Raw genomic sequence first — 14,186 nt, forward strand, 5'->3', positions numbered from 1 at the left:
CCTTGGATGATTTCTTGGTTCACAACAATTTTTCCTATATTTGGGAATAGACTATTAATAAGCTAAAGTGGGAGCTTAGTGACCCTATGTGTACTCTGAATATCTGGGGTTAGATATCTGACCAAATTGGGCATATTGATTTGGTATCCTTGGAATTCAAACTTCAAAAAGCAGAAACACAAAGGCTTGCTGGGCATGTTAATAAATGTCAACACTGGGAGCAAAAAGGTAGTCCTTCAACTCTTAACAGTTGCCATAGTCCCTGCTGTTCTGATAAAATATACTGTTCAATCCTTCAGTTAAAGTTGTAATTTAATATTAAATACTGCATAGACTTACAGTGAGAATCTACCACTTCCTGATCCCTCCACTGAGAGATACAAAAACTCTGTAGGTTCAGGATATGTTTTCTCCTTTGTTGTCCCTTAAAGACTTTGAAATGAAATTTTATTCACAAATGTACCTGATCTGGACTTTCTAATTTCATTTCATTTGGAATTTCATGCCAAAGTCCAAATGAGGTACATTTTGTAAATAAAGTTAAGTTATATGAAAATTTTGGTATGTAAACATCGTTAGAAAAAAATTTTTTTTAAATGAAGTTAAATGTGATTCTCAGAATTTTATTTTTTAAATTTTTTTTAATATTTTATTTATAAGAAAGAGCGAGACAGAGGCAGGCAGAGGGAGAAGCAGTCTCCTTGCTGAGCAAGGAGCCCGATTAGGACTCGATCTCAGGACTCTGGGATCATGACCTGAGCCGAAGGCGGACGCTTAACCGACTGAGCCACCCAGGTGTCCCTAATTCTCAGAATTTTATTATAAGGTTCAACCCATTTATTTTGTATCTCTTAACCATTTGTTTTCCTTATTATCAGGGCCCTGAGAATGGCTATATGTTCAGAGTTACTTTTTATTGTCTATCCTTTACAACACACCTGTGAGTTAGCAAAATATGATTATTCATACTGTACAGATGGTGGAACTAAGGTATAATGCCATCTAAAAGCTGAATAGCAGAGTCGGAACCAGAATTTATGATTCCCCAAACCTTTAGGTAGAGCAGTATTTCCAGTGATAGCCCTGCCCTCTCTTTAATGTTTGTGAACAAAAGGCTGCATATAATTGCAATCTCTAACAAAATGCCAACTATGTTTTCAGGATGGATTTGGCTCTTTCACTTTAATGGAAATATATAGTGTATTGAAATATAGATAATGGTTATTAGAAGAATTCTGATATCTCTAATCTGGTATAGATGTTATAGCTTTCCAAACTTGGTCACAAACATAATATCAATTCATCTTTATATCATCTTAGTTGTTTCTTTTTTTTTTCTAATTTGTTATTCATCTTCTTTAAAGAGTGTGTCAAAACATAGTTTTTAAATTCCTACCTCATTTGATGTCTTGTTTAGGGTATGTTTATTAAAACAAGTGGTGATCTCTGGTGGAAAACAAAAGTGTGTTGTTGAAAAATGGCATGGGGCTAAGCATTTAACCCTAGGTGCCAGGTTTAGAAAATGCCAGCTTAGTCACCCACAGAAAATATATTTTGTGACAAGTATAAAAATTCAGATTAAACTTACTTTACCATAGGTAAAGAAAGGACACAAGGAGAAATGTAATTTGGACTGATACACTTTTGTTCTTTTTTTAAAGATTTTATTTATTTATTTGACAGAGACACAGTGAGAGAGAGAACACAAGCAGGGGGAGTGGGAGAGGGAGAAACAGGCTTCCCGCGGAGCAGGGAGCCTGATGCGGCGCTCGATCCCAGGACCCTGGGATCATGACCTGAGCCGAAGGCAGACGCTTAACGACTGAGCCACCCAGGTGCCCCTACACTTTTGTTCTTACTTACAAAAAAGCTATATGTCAATATTAATAAAAAGGTTGTTTCCTCTCTAAAAACTAAGTACAGGAAGAAGAGATGTTGGCCTAGGTAGTACTGTTTTTCCCAGGGCCAATTCTGGAGAAACTAGATTAATGAAACACAGGATATCATAATTGATTTTCCATAATACCAAAATAAAAATAAATCTTTGCCGCACGTCTCATCCATATAGTATCTAAATTAAGATCTCTTCCAGGGTTTTCAAAGTTTAGTTTACCACCCATGTCATTCAGACTTTTTTCCTGTCAGTTAATGAAGCTCAGGGGCTAACCTCAGTCATATGATTCCCATCCGTCATTGCCACAGCTGTGATGAAGCCCAAAATGAAATTCCAGTCTTCATTTAATTCCTGTAGCTTGTTATTGGTCAGGTAATCAAGCACAACTCCTGGGGTCTTGTGTTTTCAGATGAGGAAACTAAGGTGAAGTGACTTGCCCTGGGTCACACAGCAAGACATCATAAGGACAGGGAAAAGATCCAGTAGCCTTGGACTTTTTCAGATGTTACCAAGACCACTGAACCATACTACCTTCTCAGGTAATTGCCTTCTTTGATATCAAGTGGGTCACATTGTATTACCTCTTTTTTTTTCTTTTTAAACAGAATACTGTGTTGTTGTTGTTTTTTCTTTCTTTCATCTTCTTCTTTTAAACGGTATTTAGAAACGCTGTTCTCTGCATAGTGTTTCTGGTAATTATCTTCAAGGAAACCAGAATACAAATTTAAAGTACTCATTAACATGCTGATTAGAAATTTCTCTCAAAGACTCAAAAGGCTGGAAGAGACCCCCAGAGATCATCTGATCCAGCCCCTGACTTCAGGCATCTTTCACCTAAACAGTCTCCAGCAGATGGAAAACTGTATTTATGACCCCCAAGGAGAGAGTCTCCAACCTCCTTTGGTAACACAACCCTGTGCTTAGATCTGCTTTACTATGTAATGGATTATGGGCAAAATGTAGAAAAAGATGCAGCCCTCTCTTGTAATGTCAGATATTACTAAATGACTAAAATTAACCATAATTTATATTTGTATGCATATAATGTAACTGAACAACATTTCTGATCCTATTTTGGAAAAGTCTAGCTTGTCATTATGTGTTCTCTTGACATAAAACCTGTTGTAATTTATTTTTCAGTGTAAAAGCATATCCTAGAATATGCTGAATCTTTGTAATTTGGGGTTAAAATGTCTGCTCTTTTTATTTTTGTGCTTTTGGCTTCTGCAATGCAGATGCAGAATATATGTCTCATGGAAATGCTAGTACTTTCTCTCAATCCTTACCTTAGCACCCCAACCAGGATAACCTTAGGCCGGATTTGAGAAAACTGAGAATTAAGAATGGTCTCTGATGACTTAGAAATTAAATGGTGATCTGGGTACATGTGTACATCTTGACTTGTTCATGGGAATTGCCTTCATCATGTTCTCATTTCCATAGTGGATTGTGGATAAAAATCTTCAAAAAATCCCATCTCCATAATCCCAATCCCATTTCTGCACCATTCCTTTTAGGGACTGATCTCACCTCTGCCCATTTATGCTTCTGACCTAGAATAATTTTGTCTTCATCAAAATTAGACTATCTTTATAAGAATATTAATGAGTACTCTCCTGAACTCCACATTGAATGGCAGAAATTATTTGTTGAAAGGAATAAATTCCTAGCTTGAATGTACCTAAGAGAATGAGAAGTTTATCCAAAGGTCTGGCCCCTCATATCTACACAACCAGCTTCAATGAACTACATGAATTATATCCTAGGCACTGAAGGTGTTGGGAACATCCTGTCATTTCTTCATAAGTTAAGATGTTTAAATGTATCAACAACAACAGCAGATTTCTCAGACTGTCTCCCAGATCTTATCTCCTCTTGTGTATTCTCTGCTTTCTTATTAAGACAGATCTCTGAGACAGGTCAAGCATTGGCTTGAGAGTTGGATCATCGGAGTTTCTAGCTGTAGACCTTTCACTGGCCAACAGTGAGGTTCAGCAATTTTTTGCTATCGGTCCTTGATATATTTATTTGCAAAACAAAGAGCTTGTAATAGATGACCTATAAGAGCTCTTTCACCTCTAAAATTTTAGCATAAGTGAATGAAAAAGTGAAGAAATGGATGACTGAATAAAGTTATTGAGCATTTTGATCTAGATTACCTAGTTGGTCTTTCAATAAAATTGAGTGATATATTTAAATATGCATTTTTGAAATGTATTTCATTGTAAGCTAACTTTTGATTGCATATTATTCACTCAATATAACAGATATTTATTGGACCCTTATGTGCTAGATATATGTGAAGGATTAAAAAAAAAAAGTCCATTATTTAAACTTTAAATATGTTGGTGGTTAATACTATGGATGCAGCTTGAGTCCAAAATTAAATATCAATTAAATAAAAGTTTGGTTAAATACTAATGTATTATATCCCTCAAGCAGAGAATTTAGAACAAAGTATTAAACCAAGTCTGTTTCAATGAAAAATTTCATGTCAGGTTTGTCCAAATATCTTTTACTCCCTTTTCTAGAAATCTATTAGGGCTGATATGAGAAAGCATCAAAAATACTCCTGCCAAATGAAGGCTAGATAGATGAGATGACCATTTTGTACACATCTAACCGTGGCACAGTAATAGTAAAGAACAGCATATGCATGTCAGTAAGGTCAACGGTGCTCTTTATAATCATATGGGAGGTGTTAGGTACCATTGAAAAAATTCTCCAACTAGAATAGCCCAAGAATGTTATGCGGAACCAATGATTCAGACTGTATTTAAAAATTAGTCTCACCTGTGGCATGTAGAATGCTATCCCTTCATGAGATCTACATCCTAATGCCTGGAACCTGTGAAAATGTTACATTAAATGGCAAAGAGGAATTAAAATTGCAGTTGGAGTTATGGTTGCTAATCGGCTGACTTTAAAATAAGGAGGCAGTCTTGGAATATGTGGGAGGCCCAGTGTAATTACAAGTGACCTTAAATGTGGAGGAAGGGCAGAAGAGTCAGAGTCAGAGACAGATTTAAGATGCGACACTGCTGGATTTGAAGATGGAGGAAGGTGCAAGGAGCCAAAGAATTCAGGCAGCCTCTAAAAACTGGAAAGGCAGGAAGCAGAGTTGCCCCTCGAGCTTCCAGAAATCACTGGATTTCAGTCCAGTGAGATAATTTTGGACTCCTTGCCTCTATAACTGTAAAATAATACATATATACTATACTATAACTGTAAAATAATACATTTACAGACAGCAACAATAGCAAACTCATACAGCATCCTTCTTGTAGTAAAACAAAAGGTAGACATTCCATAGAGAGATCAGGAGAATAGCTTCTAACCAGGCTCCCTTACAAACCAGTAGCATGTCCCAATCAATCTCCAAATTGTACTTGAGACTCTGCATCTCCAGAGGCAACAACTACTGTCATAAAAACTGCTGTAACCTATAAAGTCTATTCTGATGTGACAGATCAAGTTGGTATTGTTAGCTACAAATTTAACCCTCTTACCACAAGTAACTTTGCTTGTAGGGTTGGTTGTCATCATCAAAAATAGATTATTCTTAATTAGGCAGAGACCCTATCTTAATACTTCTTTATATCTCTTTATACTGTACATAGAGTAGACCATCACTAAATATGATTATTGATTGTGTTATCATAAGAATCTTGTCAAAGTTAGTCTCAGGTAGAGAGTAATCCCAAAACTGGGTGTAAAAACATATTAACAAGAAGAGTCCAACAAACAACATCCACGTCTTTGTTTATGAATGATTATCTTAAAATTTTATAATATAAGTGTAATATTAAACTTTTAATTTTTATTTTATGTTTTGAAATGGTGGCTTGTAGCCTAAATTGTAATTCTCACAATTACAGTAGAAGTAGAGAAGGCAAAGATAAGCAGTCCTCCTATTAAACCAAGTAAATACAATATAGTAATCTTTAGGAGTCTGAACATTATATACAATCAGGTATTATTTATCATTACTATTGTGTCTATCAATAAGTTCAGACTTCTGCACTTTGGACATTCTTATATTTCTTTGCATCAAAAATGTCTAAAATTATTTTCAAAATTGTTTTAATGTTTTCATCTGCTCTTAGGCATCTTTGAACTTCTGAATGACCTCCTTGAACATAAGAGAAACAAATGTAAAAGGAGATATATACTTAACATATTTTTAAATGAAGATAAATTTCTAAATTCAATATATTAATTATAGTCCAGCTATCTGAAAGATTTCCAAATATCAAATTTACAGTTATAAATTCAATTAATTACATAGTTCTGTTAGTGGCCCCAAGTTTTATAGCCACATATTTTTCCTTGTCATCTAATTCTTTTTTTTTTTTTAAGATTTTTTAATTTATTTATCAGACAGAGAGAGCTCACAAGCAGGGGGAGTGGCAGCTGCAGGCAGGGGGAGAAGCAGGCTTCCCACAGAGCCAGGAAGCCCAACACGGGTCTGATCCCAGGACCTTGGGATCATGACCTGAGCCAAAGGCAAACACTTAACCGACTGAGCCACCCAGGCATCCCCCTTGTCATCTAATTCTTGATGTTCCTTTAATATCTTTATTGGACTTTTAACTTCTTTAGAACAAAATTCATATCTACTTCATTTTTACATCCCTCAGAGTTACTAACAAGCATTACATATTTTATATAGTAACTGCTCTATAAGTGTTTGTTACAAGACTGAACAAAACGATGAAGAGAAGACCACTTAAATGTCGCTTGAAATGGGCCTTATTAAAAGGCCACCTTATTTGTACAGAAAAACGCAATGCCTTTGTTTTAGCAAATTATTTATACTTACTAATTTACCAAGATCTAACATCCAGAGCCTCTCTTAATTAAGAGAGAATTCTATTTCTATTCATTTGAAATAGAAAGTGAGATAGCTATTAAGGTTTATTTTATTGAAGATTCAAATCCATTACTCCTATATTGAAGTTCATTTCTATTTTGTGTGGTAGTAGTTCTGCACTCTAGAGTCCTTACTGGATTGAAGAGCAAATATATACATATGTTCTGTTGTGCCAGGGGGCACAAATTCTGTCTTGATTTACTCATGTGCAACTACTATTAACACTGTGAGGAATTCAGGGCAAAGTTTATTTTATTTTTCAAAAAGGATCATGTTGTTACATATTCCAAATAACACATGAACTCTCTTAGACTATAAAACCAATGATGTGCAGCCACACACATTTAGTGTACTCATTTAGCTTTTTCATTGACTAAATGTCTGACTAGTCTGACTTATTCTTTATGGCATATATTTTTAAAAGCAAGATTTGACAAAGAGAAATGAGGCGAATTTCTGGAACTATAAAGCACGGATTCAGAAATTATAGAAAAAATTCCACATTTTAACATTAAAACATAGTGAACATGCTGAAACATACGACAATGGTGCACACATTACTTGGCTTTAAATGTACAAAAATTATCCATATGTTTGAGCTAATCTCATTTGAGTGTTGTTCTTTAGTGAAGTAAAATAAGTGCTGCCTAGCTGCTCTGAATTTGGAGAAGTTGAGAGAGGGGGATCCACGAGGGGATGTTGAGCACTGAGAAGAGATGGGAACCAGGAGGGGAGGTGTAACAAGGGATCCTTCTGTAGCTTACCTTTCCCTGAAATCAAACCTTGTATGCCTCTGTTGAGTGAATGTTGGAAGTAGCAACCTTAGTCCACATTCTTGGCTGTCCTGCCCCCTGAACACATACAACCTGCCTAGTCACAGTTGCAAGGGAATTGACAAACAGACCCTATATGGGGATATGAAGTATAAACACACTAGAAGAGTCTGTCCTCACATATGTCCTCACATGTCCTAGCTTCTTACTAGCTATAGGTCTTTGAAAAGCCATTTCATTTCTCTCTTTTTTTTTTACCTTTTATAAGAAATCAGAGACTTTTAAATTTTGCCAATGACTCTTTCTGTCCTACACTATGTTTCTAAATTTTTTAAGGCTATGTAAGTTGACATGTTAGTTGTAATTTTGTTTATAAAGTCATATTTTGTATTGTAGCATTATTGAATATAAAACAAAATATAGTGTAAGGTAGCGAATGAAATAACAAAATATCTTACAGTATGTTCAAATTTAAACCAAAGTATAATAGGAAATAAAAAAGGGGATATCCACACAAAATCCTTATCTAGAGCTAAGACAAAATTATTTACTGATTTTGAACCAGGATCTCTAGACCTATGTTGTTTATGGAGATGGATAATGTTGGATGCCCTTCATATATAGGGAGGCTTGAAATAGAGTATGTCAAGTCAATACAAATATATTAAATATATGTCATTTTTGAATTAAAAATATTAAAACATAGATATATAAAGATGTTATTGCATTGTTAAGTTAAAAAAAATATATATGTATCTTTCATTAGGGAAATGATTGAAGAGTATGACAACACATCTTTTCTGAACCCAAGGAGCTTAGGAGCTGATGCCAGGAAGAAAAAACCAATACAAAGAAACCTGTAATGAATCTTCTCAAGATAATGAAAACCAAGGGGTGCCTGGGTGGCTCAGTCAGTTAAGCTCCAGAATCCTGATTTCGGCTCAGGTCATGATCTCAGGGTTGTGAGATGGAGCCCCATGTTGGGCTCACATGCTGGGCGTGGAGCCGCTTAAGATTCTCTCTCTCCCTCTCCCTCAAGTCAACTCCCATAAAAATAATAGAATCAAGGACAAGAAAAACAGATTTCTTTTTTAAATTGAGGAGAAAGAAATAGACCAATGATAGAGTGAACATATCTAGGACTGAGTGAATTTCAAAGTAAAGAGATTACTCTTGAGAAAACATGGAAAGGTCAGCTGGGAACAATACTACAGATAGATAATACCTTGTTAGTACTTACTATGTGTTCAGGCCTATGCTGGGCATTTTATATGTATTAGCTTATTTAATTCTTTCAACAGCCATATGAAAGTGATTTTATATGGATGAAATGGACATGGAGAGGTTCAGTGACTTGCCCCAGGTCTAATTAGCTGAAAAGTGGCAGAGTTGGTTATAGATCCAGGCTTTGTGTCCAGAGTCAACACTCTCAACCTTGACATTGTACACCTCAAGAGCTAACAGAGTAGAAGAGGGCATCCATTCAAATTTTAACCTAAGATACTAAAAGCCAATGAATGGGAAATATCCAGTTTTCAAAGAAGAGGAAACTATTTTATGAAATACTCTAGAAAACAATTTTAAACAGATTATTAAATTGTGTTTTATTAATACTTGGAAAAGAAACCATTGATCATATGGAGTGAATATTTTTTCCTCAGGTATGAATTATGCCAAACTCAACTCATCTCTTTTACCTTTATGGTTACTATAACTGATAAAGTGTGAATAAAACAAAGGCATAATGTACCTTAATTTAAGCAGAAATGTCTTTCTGTCTTATTAAAAATTACAAAAATCTTCAAAATGGTCTTAAAACTGAAAGTTAAATAAAACCTTGATGATTTAGTATAAATGGATTCAGAGATAACTACAATGCCTCAAAAGTGCTTATAAATGAATAAATACAAAGAGGAATAGATGTCTCTAGTGATGCATGAAAAGTTTTGTTTTTAGATTTTTAGGTTAAAATTATCCATTAATCAAATAGAGGATGGGGAGGACTAAACAGAAATTTGTATTTTTTTAAAAAGTACTGAAGTTTTACTTGACTAAAAGTTTGATATGATTCAAAGAATGGTCGTCAAAAACACTAATGCACTCGAAGAGAGTGCTGTCAGAAATACAGTACACAGAACAAGGGCAGAAATGGATGGTATAATTCTAAGATTGCATCTAAATAGTTGTGTTCCACCTGGGTGACACATAATGAAGGGAAATTATTGGGAGGGCAACCTGGATGGTAAAAATTTGGACATTTAATGAATAAACAACAGAAGTTTAGTCTGTAGAACAGGTGTGTGTGTGTGCGTGCATGTGCACACATGTGTGTGTACTCCAGACCTAAGTATTGGGAATACATTGATCTCTTTTTGAGAAACAGAACAGCATGATCTGATCCATATTTTAACAGGACCACTCTGTCTCCTATTAATGAAGGACAGTTGGAAGAAAGGCAGGCAGGGACAAGAGGACCTCCTGCCCTAAGAGGAAACCACCCTTAAAAGGATTTTACACCAGCTCTTCACCCTTTCCCACGTGGTAGGTAGACGACAAAAACTCAATTGGATGACAGGCGCAGGGAGGGTTAATCAGATTAAAACAGCCGTCCAACAATCCCATAAAAACCCCTAGACTTAGAAACTTCGGTGGCAACCTATTGGGTCCCCTCCCTCTTCAGGAGTTTTGTATTATCACTCAATAAACTTTGTTTTACTATCACTCAGTAAACCTTGCTTTGCTGCCCACCACTCTGTCTGGTCTACTTCTTCAGTCTTCGAAGTGGTGTGACCAAAAGCCGCAGGCACGGAAGGAAGAAGGAAGAAGGAAAAGAAATCCTGCAACACTATGTTAAGACAAAGTGGAATGAGGTAAGGATAGAAGCAAGGCAGTAACATAGGTGATAATGATCCAGATGAGAGATAAAGGTTACCTGAATCAGGATGATTCAAAATGGTGAAATACTATATCTTCTGGGCTTTATCATAACTTTAAAGGTGAAGGCAACAGGATTTGGTAGTATTATTTGTAGGGCGTGAAACACCATATGCCAAGGTATTTGGCCTGAACTCTATGCTATCCAAGTAAAATTGCAGATTTTAAAGAAATCTTAGAAACTTTCTAATCAAGCCTTTGATTCCTTAAAGGAATCCTGTCTACAACAACCCGCTCCTCATTGAACAATTCCTTGACAAGGAACTTATAACTCACACAGCACTCATCCCATTTTAGAATAGCTCTTTTTCTTAAAACGAGCCAAAACCTTCTTCTCTGTGATGGACAACTGTGATATTGTTTTTATAATAAGAAATAAATATTTGATCTTTGTCCTGTTTTGGCACAGAGCTCCTAAAACCCTTGGAATTTCCTAAGTGATAAGAGTGATAAAGTATCTTGCCATTTTTTGCAATGACATGGATGGAACTGGAGGGTATTATGCTGAGTGAAATAAGTCAATCAGGGAAAGAGATGTATCATATGATCTCACTGATATGAGGAATTCTTAATCTCAAGAAACAAACTGAGGGTTGCTGGAGTGGTGGGGGGTGGGAGGGATGGGGTGGCTGGGTGATAGACATTGGGGAGGGTATGTGCTATGGTGAGCGCTGTGAATTTGTAAGACTGTTGAATCACAGACTTGTACCTCTGAAACAAATAATACATTATATGTTAAAAAAAAAAAGATAGCAGGAAGGGAAAAATGAAGGGGGGAAAATCGGAGGCGGAGACAAACCATGAGAGACTATGGACTCTGAGAAACAAACTGAGGGTTCTAGAGGGGAGGGTGGTGGGGGGATGGGTTAGCCTGGTGATAGGTATTAAAGAGGGCACGTACTGCATGGAGCACTGGGTGTTATATGCAAACAATGAATCATGGAACACTACATCAAAAACTAATGATGTAATGTATGGTGATTAACATAACATAATAATAAAAAAAAGAACATGGGGTAAAACAAAACAAAACAAAAGAGAGTGATAAGGTATCTTGATAGCCATGACAAACCCTCTTCAAACACACTTGACTTTATGTTAATGGGGTGACTTTTGGAAAGCACTTAAGGATGGGGGCTGGCCACTAGGGGAACAAATAATGTGAGTAGAGGGCTGGAAATTTCAGTCCCATCCCTGCAACCTCTGGGGAAAAGGGGGGGGGGGTCGGAGATGGAGTTTAGTCACCACTGGCTGGTGATTTAATCAGTCATGCAACATAACGAAGCGCCCGTGAAAACCCAAAAGGACAGGGTTGAGGGAGCTTCCAGGTTGGTGAAATCCGAATGCCTCTATATGCCACTGTGCTGGGGCCTTGAACTCCAAGGGAACAAAAACTCCTTCGTTCAGAAACTTACCCTGCATATCTCTTCTTCTGGCTGTTGATTTGTATCCTTTATATATTTTGCAATAATTGGGAGGGAAGGGTATGGAAATCTCTGATTGTTAGCTAGTCAGTCAAAAGCACAAGTAACAACCCGGATTTGTGATTGACATCTGAAGGGGGGGCAATCCATAAGACTGAACCTTTAACCTATGGAATCTGACACTCTTTCCAAGTAGAGAGTGTCAGAATTGAGTTCAATTATAGAACACATAGATGATGTCTGAGAATTGCTTGGTGTGGGGAAAAAAAATACACACATACTGGAATTGGTGTCAGAATGGTAACAAGTGAATGAGAAAAGATGAAAAAACTGGTAGGAAGGTGGGTAAGAGAAGAGTGGGGAGGAAACTGTATTTGTTTCTTCACTGGCATGTCCCCCGTCCATAGTGTGGTATGTGTCATAGGTAATTTTTTTTTTGCTATCTGAGCAATCTGAAAAAAGAGCATTGGGTCCTAATGATGGGACCATAGGATATTAGTTCATCATTTCTTAATGAGATTTAAAAAGAATACAATTGAAATGTTTTCTCTACCCACCATGCTTATATAGGTGTCTTATTGATTCAGTGAGTTTGTTTGTGATGATGGTGGGGTTTTTTGTGTTTTGTTTCGTTTATGATAATTGTTTTAAAGAAATGAAAAATACCCATGTATTCTAGTTTTTGGCTCCGTGGTGTCCTAAATCTCAGCTTCTCAGCTATATTAAAGTGTACGTGCCGTTTAAATAAGGAGTGAGATACAAAATATGAACTGGTACTTTGGTCACCAACTAATCAGAGTGAATGCCAGACAGTCTGGTGCATATCAGCTAATATCTGCCTGCTTCAAACTATGGGAGAATCAAGCTATTAGAGTGCCGAGTTTAAATACTACATATTTTTATTTTGTCTTTATTGTAATGAACAAGCCCTGTCTTTAGCTCCTGCTGTGCACTTTTGGAGGGTCTTCCATATGGTTGCAGCTAAGTATTTTGGCATTTTCCCAACTGTTACAATTGGGTCAGTGGGGGGGATTGTATAGGAGTAATAAAACAAGGGTGACTGCAGCAGGGAGGAGTATGATTACTACGTACATAACAGCTTATTGCCTTTCATGCATTCAAGCACAGCTCAATGCCATTCATTACAACAGGCAGCCAGGGTAAACTGCCTTTTGCCATGGAGTTTACACCAGAAAGGCCAGGCCTAGCGTGCAGAGCCTAAGTATTCTTGTTTACATCTTTTCCCGTTTGAGTACTTCTTCATTGTCCTGTAATATCTAGAATAATTTGAGGATGAATAAGACAATTATACTTTGCATATTACTATTCTGAGAAAGTTTTCAAGAGCAGTCTCTTAGCTAAATTTTAGCAACATCAGTAGGATTATCAGTGGCCCTGGGGACTTTGATGAGAGAAAAAAATGGGGAAGCAAAGTCTGACTCCCACAAACACTTAGAAATCTTTGAGACATGATTCATAAAGCCAGAGGTGACTAATAGTATTGACACTATTACTGGAGTGTTTTCCCTGGCAGAAATGACATGAAACAAAGGCTACTACTATTTTTATCCTGTGGAAGACAGTGTTGCTTAAAGCTCTAATAGATTGGAGGGAAAAAAGTTCACAGCAAAATTAAGATTATAAATAGTGAAATAATATATTAAACTGAGATATGTGTACACACATACGCACACACACTGAAGTAAAACAATGAACTTAAGGTCTTGATCCAAAGATTGTGTTTTCCATATTTATGCTTATATGCACAAGTATTCTTTAAATAATTTATTATGCTTTTCCTTTAGGTGTTCCTCCTCCCACATTAAGCACCAAGATCCAGCTATATAGCATTCTAATAGGTTCACAGCATAGTCATGAATTTTTTTCGAGCAATTACAAGAAATCGAGATTTTAAGAAATAGAACTGGAGACGTTTAAACCAGTATACAAATGTGTGGAGTTTTTTTTTTTTTTTTTATGTTTCCAGCCAAGAATAGTAAATAGTGTTGCATTATGAAAGTTGTTCCCTATTCCCTTCCCTCACCGCTATTCTCAAGCCTAGGAACAGAATTCCCAGAGACATGCCGGGTGGTCGGAGCCCTGGGCCGAGCGAGGCAAGTGAACGCCTCGGGACCCACAGCGGGCTGCGCGGGCTGGCGCCCGGGAGATCGCTGACGAGTCAGGGCGGAAAAGAACGTGAACTCCGGAGACAAACACCGCCAAGGCACGCACCACAGCCCTGCAACCAACCCCTGCACTTATGAAAGTACTGATACTGACAACAACGG

The sequence above is a fragment of the Neomonachus schauinslandi genome, chromosome 1 (assembly GCF_002201575.2).
Source record: "Neomonachus schauinslandi chromosome 1, ASM220157v2, whole genome shotgun sequence".
Classification (NCBI taxonomy): Eukaryota; Metazoa; Chordata; class Mammalia; order Carnivora; family Phocidae; genus Neomonachus; species Neomonachus schauinslandi.